Source organism: Linepithema humile, chromosome 3, assembly GCF_040581485.1.
Source record: "Linepithema humile isolate Giens D197 chromosome 3, Lhum_UNIL_v1.0, whole genome shotgun sequence".
Taxonomy (NCBI): Eukaryota; Metazoa; Arthropoda; class Insecta; order Hymenoptera; family Formicidae; genus Linepithema; species Linepithema humile.
This window is the reverse complement of record NC_090130.1, coordinates 2,574,465-2,581,870: the sequence shown is the minus strand read 5'-3', so window position 1 is coordinate 2,581,870 and position 7,406 is coordinate 2,574,465. Positions and strand designations below refer to the sequence as shown.

At 36.3% G+C, this 7,406-nt stretch overlaps 2 long non-coding RNA genes across 3 annotated transcripts in view; one reads left to right on the top strand and one right to left on the bottom strand.

Annotated features, from left to right (window-relative positions):
- LOC105676360 (uncharacterized) overlaps window positions 1-3,183 on the bottom strand; it is a 205,804-nt gene extending 202,621 nt beyond the window's left edge. The window contains exon 1 of one of the 2 annotated variants that reach the window (XR_010889286.1): window positions 1,625-3,183. This is a non-coding gene — a long non-coding RNA (uncharacterized lncRNA). The remainder of the gene's footprint in view (window positions 1-1,624) is intronic. The other variant, XR_001101376.2, reaches the window with a different exon arrangement.
- LOC105676361 (uncharacterized) lies at window positions 2,951-6,867 on the top strand. Its single transcript, XR_001101377.2, has 3 exons — window positions 2,951-3,039; window positions 3,269-3,442; window positions 6,258-6,867. It is a non-coding gene; the product is annotated as an uncharacterized lncRNA (long non-coding RNA).
- The last annotated feature ends 539 nt before the right edge of the window (window positions 6,868-7,406 follow it).

Genomic DNA, 7,406 nt, shown 5'->3' with positions numbered 1-7,406 from the left:
TTTACATCGCAGTAATGGCACGCAAGGATACTGGGCTTACCGAAGATCATGCGGTCGCGCGTTGACGCGACTATTTGAAGTCTTTCTGTACGCGAATGAGTTATTACAGTGAATTACCATTGTTGCGAGTTCCTGCCGCGGGCTACCGTTATCTTTTTGACACATTGCGCGTCATGGTACGATTCAATCGAAATGAAATTAGGTATGGTTCATAGTGTATCCTGTGTGGTCTGCTGTCCTAATGGCTGGTGATAACCAGAGAGAATTGGGGAGTCAAAATATTAATGTGTTCAAATTGCCTGCTGCAGTTACCTATTTTAGATCATTCATATTGAATTTAAAAAATTCTCAGAAATATCAAAAGGTAAGTAAACTCTTTCAAAATAATGCAATATCGTTTAACTTATGATTGATCATAAATAATGTCAATTTATTTTTCCATAAATATTAATTTATGCCACTTTTTGTGACGAAATGATCAAGAGAACAATTTATTGCTATCATTATCATATATCGTGACGAGGAATATACTTAGCATTGTATCTACAATCTTTATCAAGATTGTGTTAAATTTATTGCTCATTTAAAAACAACTAAAAAGAGAAAAATCTTATAAGACAGACTAGTTGTAATGTAATACGTGCTTATAAAAAATCTACTTATTCTAATCTATAATTTAGAATGCTAAACTTTCACTTTTTATCATTTGTTAATAATACAAAAAAGTATGTCAAGTGTAGTCTTTAAAAAAGAATATATGTATTTATCCATAATAGTCTATTAAAAAAAGTTTAAAAATTTTAGCATAGTTAAATTTTCATCTAAAAATACGACTGATTGCAGAGCGCCAGTTATAGTGTAATACAGCAATATTATATCAGTTTATTACTCTATTAAAAATGCTACAATAAAGTGATTTAAAAAATATTACAGCTGATTAAATCTAAAGCAATCGAACATGTTCGATTATATATGCAATAAATATCTTCCTCCTCCATCTTTTATCCTCGAAAGGATGTAGTGGTTTCTTATTTATTATTAATTTTGTCTGGTCCGCCAACCGTGTTGGGGACTTGCCTCTTGGTTTTTTTCCTTCTATCTTAACAAATATAAAAAATAAAAAATTTATAATATTAAAACTTGCTTGATATTTTTAATAGACTTGACAAAAATTCGCTATTCAATCATTTATCAATTAGATACAAACGTATTGAGAAACACTGAAATACCCTTTGTTGCAAGAATTGAATTTAAATATAAATTAAACAAAGTACATATCACATTACTGATATCAACAGGCTTTGTGCGGCATTATAAAAAAACATTTATTTAAATATCATTTATTTCTAATTAAAATATTATAAATTTGTTATGTGTAGAAATACAAATGCATATTACACAGCAGATCACACACACAATATAAAAGTTTTATTTTTATAATTCGACTAACAAGTTTAAATTTGGTATGCTTCTATATGTGAATAAACAAACGTTGAATTGATATGGACGAAGGCGATTATGTATGCTATTTCTTTTGCAATAATCGCGCGGCATTCACTTGGTTAGTCGCTTTCATTCGCGAACAGATAGATCAACAATCATGCAAATGTAATAAACGACTCACCAGTCGATGCACTGCTGCTGCATATCATAATCCTTTCTGCCGCGCTGTACATCATAGTCCTTTCTGCCGCCGTATTGCTCCTTTCTGCTTCTGGCTGTTCTCTCGTAAATATGTCCAATGGCATTCTTGATCACTATACACATCACTTATTCACTCGCGTTCCGCGAAACTTTCGAAATCCGTTCCACAAAATGTTCCGACAGATAGGTTATGTCGACGCCGCTTATGCACACGTAAATAAAAAAAACACGTAAACACTCGTTTGTATGCAGAATTCATCGGCGATGGATAAAAAAAAATGCGAAAATAAAGAAAAAAATTTTCATGATTCGGCTGCGCCACCATTCGAACTATTCGTTAACTAAAATCGTGACGTCACGCTCGTGCGTTTAATTTCACACCATTACCTAGCTAAAATTTCAAAAAATGGACTCGCCCACTTTGTTGAAATCCATCGCAATGATTTCTCGATCTTCTCATTAATGTTCCTTGATGTTACATCATTGATGGCATACGCAATGTTTTTCCGACTAGCAAATAGTGCAAAGTATGTCCGAAAGAGACGTTTCAAATAAGGAAGTTTCGCGACAAAACACAACCAATAAATCCTGATTTCGCTGCGAAAAGCAATGATCTCTCTCATGGATCGATAAATACTTCGAAATGATTATACGTTATGAGATCAATATTTCCGACAGTATATGCGAAATTCAACTGAAAAACACGCGTAAAAAGCACGCGAGAGTACGGAGCAATTACAACTCGACCGCGAGACCGGGACGCTCGATGCGAACTAGTCGGCTATTAGCTGAAATCGTGACGTCACGTTCGTGCGTTAATTTCACATTATTACCTCTAAAATCTCAAGAAAGTGGACTCGCCCACTTCGTTGAATTCCATCGTAATGATTCCTCGATCTTCCCATTAATGTTCCTCGATGCTGCATCGTTAATAGTATATGCTTGTTCGAATAGCACTAAATATGCGCGAAAGAGACATATCGAATAATAGAATCCCGCGACAATATGCGACAATGCACGGTCAATGTACGATTTCAAACGTTGCGAAAAGCAATGATCTCGTACGGGTCGATAAATACTCGGAAATTATTATTCGTTATAAGATTCAATAACGTTTCGACACTTGTTCATAGGCAGAGTTCAACCGAAACGAGTAAGAAACACGCGAGAACATGGAGCGATCGCGATTCGATCGGGACGCTCGACACGAGCCAGTCGGCCATTTGCCAAAATCATGACGTCACATCACGCGTCTTATTTCACACCATACATAGAAAATTGTCGGCATAATGGTGTTACCCACTTCGTTCCATCGCGATGATCCTTCGATGTTTCTGTTAATGTTCTTCGATACTACGGATTGTGGATGGCACGCGCGATATTGTCCCGACAAAGGTTTGACGAAATTGTTTAAAATATTGATAAAACGTATTAATCGTGTTCCTCCAGATTAATAGATGCACTGATACAACTTTATCAATCAGTTATACATATTTGATACCTCCGATACTCGTTTGCAAAGTATACTTTCGATGGATAAAAATTCACAAAATTACGGAGCGAATAAAATACGTCCTTCAAATAATGCTAATACGATGCAACTGAGAAGATTGGAAAATTTTAGGAACCGAGTGGAGGGGAGCACACCGAGTACGCGAAATGTCGCGCCCAACCTTTTCCAGGAAACCTCGACGCGCAGAATTCTCCATAAGTAGTCCAAAATGTAAACATGATCTGATGTAAATATGAAACTCGAGCGATTCTTCGAAACTTTCGAATATTCTTCTCAAGGAAAAAGGTTTGACTTACCATTTAATATTTTATATATATAATTTTTATACATATAATTCTTTTTATAATATATATTTTATTTCTATTGCTCTCTTTAATATTTAAAATAAATAACATTTATAAATGTTATAAACATTTATAGCATTTTAAATATTTGTAAAATAAAGTATGAGACAAAACTAATTTTTTTTTATGAAGCAATTTTTATTAATGCATAATAGAAATATTTAAAAAAAAATTAAAAATAAAATTTTTTAAATATATGATAAATTCAATACTCAGTAAAAGTTTAAATAATTGTCAATTTCTTGTCAAAATTTTATATTTTATAAAATATAACGAAATATATCTAATAATAAATTTTATAACAAATAAAATATCAAGCTATATTTTGCTTTCTTCTTTGAATATACATATATTGTGAAAAGAAATAAGCTTTATCTATTTAATACAACTTTTAATAAAATATTTATTGAATATTACACTACACATATATATTCTCATTGAAGGAATCTATATATTATAGAAGCTTAATGCATACATGTGTCTATCTATAATGACATTTTATTTCATTAATCTTTCCAAAGTCTGTGAATTTTCACTAGCGCTGCGCTCATAGATACAATCCTTGCATCTTCGCTAAAAGAAATAGCATCGACGGTGCTGAGTAGACACGACGACACGGTCGTTCCACGGTGTTCAGAAGGATGCTGCGACATTATTATCCCTTCCGTGTATATCGCGAGTGCGAGCGTGGCCTCGCGATCGCCGCTACGCACGCACGCACACGGCCGGCCGGGAGCAGCGCGCAACACCGGTTCAACCGGAATCAAAGCACCATCCTCTCGAAGTCGGTGCAGCGCAACGCGGGCTCTCTCACGGGCACATACACGCACCCGCGGGAACACGCGCGGAAAGTCCAAGCCGAAGCCCGGGCAGTCGGTGGGCGCTTTGATGTGGCCGCCGCTCTGCTGCCTTCAGCATCCCGAATACCTTTATATATACGTCTCGCATTGCGCTTTTTCTCTCTCTTCTCTTTCTCTGTCTTTCTCTTTACACTAACATATCGTTCGATCATTGTTCTGTCTGTAGTCATCCTTATCATTCGACATGCTCTCTTTTCTACAGTTTCTATACGTAACGCTGCAGACTCTATTCGGTGTAGATTTATTTCTCTCTTCTCACACAGGGTAGATTCTTCTCTCGCATCGACTCAAGAGGGTGGCTCGCCGGTGCTCTGTTTCTTCTGCGTGCGACACGAGAGATCTCGTGATCCTTGTGGAAACAGTCAGACGGCGAGGCAAATGTTGAATTCGTAGAAAAATTAACTTTTTAATTTCTTTATCAATATAGCAGAATAGCGTCGTGGCCGCGCGTGATTTTGCGCTTTGAAGGATATCAGACTGGTAATAGTATGGTTCTTGAATCGCAATTTCTCTTATTTCAGTTTTATTAAAGTTTACACGACCTAGTTAGAAACATTATGCGACGCATAATGCTGCTTTATGATAATGACATCTAATATAAAAATTTGCACGAGAACGTTTATTACATGAAAAAATTAAAGAAACATAAGAATAAAAGGAAAATGTGTATAAAATTGTTAACACAAAAATATCTGTCGAATCTATTGAGTGCTACAAACTCTTATAATTAAAGCAAGGCATTAATCAAGTCGTTAAATGCTTTAACGATGTGACAGCTGAAAAAGAAAGTTAAGATCACTTTCTTCATTTATTTCATTTAAAAAGAAATTTATTTTTACCCATATTTTGACACTTTTTCCATGACGTTCAATTTCGTTAGATTTAGTTAGATGATTCATTCTGGACCGAGTGTTAAACCATTCTTAAATGTCACGCGTGAGCGCAGTAAATCGTTTCCTAACAGAGAAATATCTCTGAAGAGAAACGAAGCGGCATGAGACGGGTTGAAGACGGTTGCATGTCGATCAAGAGGGCATAGTGGAGTGATGGAAAGCAAAATCCTACGCGATGAGCGACGTGGCCGGAATGTGGGACGCAGAAAAAGCGGCGTAGTCCCTCGCCCAGTGTGTATCTGCAAAGATACCGCACAGCCGACGCGTTCCTGCAGGATCAGGGAAGAGGTGGGCTCTCTTCTCTGTGCAGCACCTGTAACGCATAGCCATGCGTCCATCTGTCCGTTCTGTGGCATCGGTGAGAAGGCAAGATCTGACCAGCTTCTTGCGGCGCAATCAATCGAGCCGCCACCGTTGCTTGCCTTCATCCTCTCTTTCGACCTTCCTTTACTCGACTTCAATGTTGTTTTCCCACCAATGACACGAATTATACCCGCGCGCACGTAGATCACTTGTGTTTGTTCCTTTGGCTGCCTTGCGTTTAAGACACCTGTACATGTATCGACATCCATTCAAACAGAAGGCGTGGGAATAGGTATCGTTCCATCCTGAGATAATAGTCTTTGATGAGTATCAGGCAAATGTTGTTTTCTTATCTCGAAAATTGCAGTTTTACTCTCTTTTCTGGAAAAGTTTGTGAAACGTATAGTGACAAGTCATGAAAATTTTTATCTTTTTTGTGCTTAAGAATTTATTTTTAAGAGATCTTGAAAGACTTGTAAAAATCTTCGCCGGAAAAAGGAAAATTTTGGAAAAGATTACATAGTGATTCTCAGATAATTATATGATGTATTTTACAATACAATGCAGTACAATGAGCATTTTAAAGCATCGTAAAACTTATTATTTCATCTTATTGCGAAAAGTAACTATTTTTTTTTTCTCTTTTGTACCTGTCGGTTTCTCGAAGAGGCTAATTTTCTTTTTTTTGTATGATTATTAGGTTGAACGTCTGAATTGACGCGGCGAGTGAAGCATATTCACGCCAGGATACACATAACGGCGGCATGCCATAATTAACAGTAGCTACGTTTGTACGGTGAGTATAATAGCGGTGTTACTTTGAGATAGAGACCCCCACGAGGGTGTATTAATTTATTATCTTTTTTAAATTCTATTTATTTCGATTCTGTTTCTTTCTTTCTTTGAATCGGTCTCATTTGTCTCGAAGATCAAAAGAAAAAGAAATAGCTCGCTGCTGTATGGAGTTTTACGATCTTCTTTTTTTATCTATAATATAAAAGAAGAACTAAGAGAAGCTGTATTCTTATTGAACATGAATAATACGAACTACACACTGGAATATAGAAGAATTGTTTTAAATAAATAGTGATTGATGTATTGTAACATATTACATAAAAATTATAAAGTAATGCTACATTTGCAAGCTCTCTTTTGTCAAAGTTATATATTCAAACGTAACCACGGAAAGGTAACCACGACATAGATTGAGAAATTCCTATTCGGAGAAACAGGTCGCGCTCGAAAAGTCACGTTCGACTTTCCGTTGCAGACTTTCCGACGCCGCGTGACGATCAGCCCGACTATTTTGCTTTATTTGCATTTAACCGCTCGTCGCCGTTGACAAATGAGTCCGATATTATCGAACAATCGATTGCCATCCGAGAGGAATTGCTTTGCGGATGCCGACCGATTGGCTGACGAATCTCTTAACTCCACGCACCTTGTTTTAGGAAAAGGGAAAGAAACAGAAGAATGAAATGGAGAACAATCGGCCTTTGTGACATGCCTGTACAAACGGTGCACCGTGTTCCTTGCGTTTCTCAACCTTTCCTCTTCCCTTCGTCCTTTCGTCGCTATGTGATTCACCTCTTCGCTGTGCTCGAATCTGCGAGATCAAACGAAAAAGATACGTCCATTGAATTTGGAAGCTGCAGCTTAGGTGAGTAGACATTCGATTTTTCTCATTCGAAAAATAATTAAATATACAAATATGATTAACTCTGTGATATGAAAAATCATTTACACTCTAAATCTTTGACTAACAGTGATACCTTAAATTTTAAACGCAAGAAAGATATTAAAAATTTTATAGAAATTTATAGAAATTTATTTAGAAAATTCACAGAAA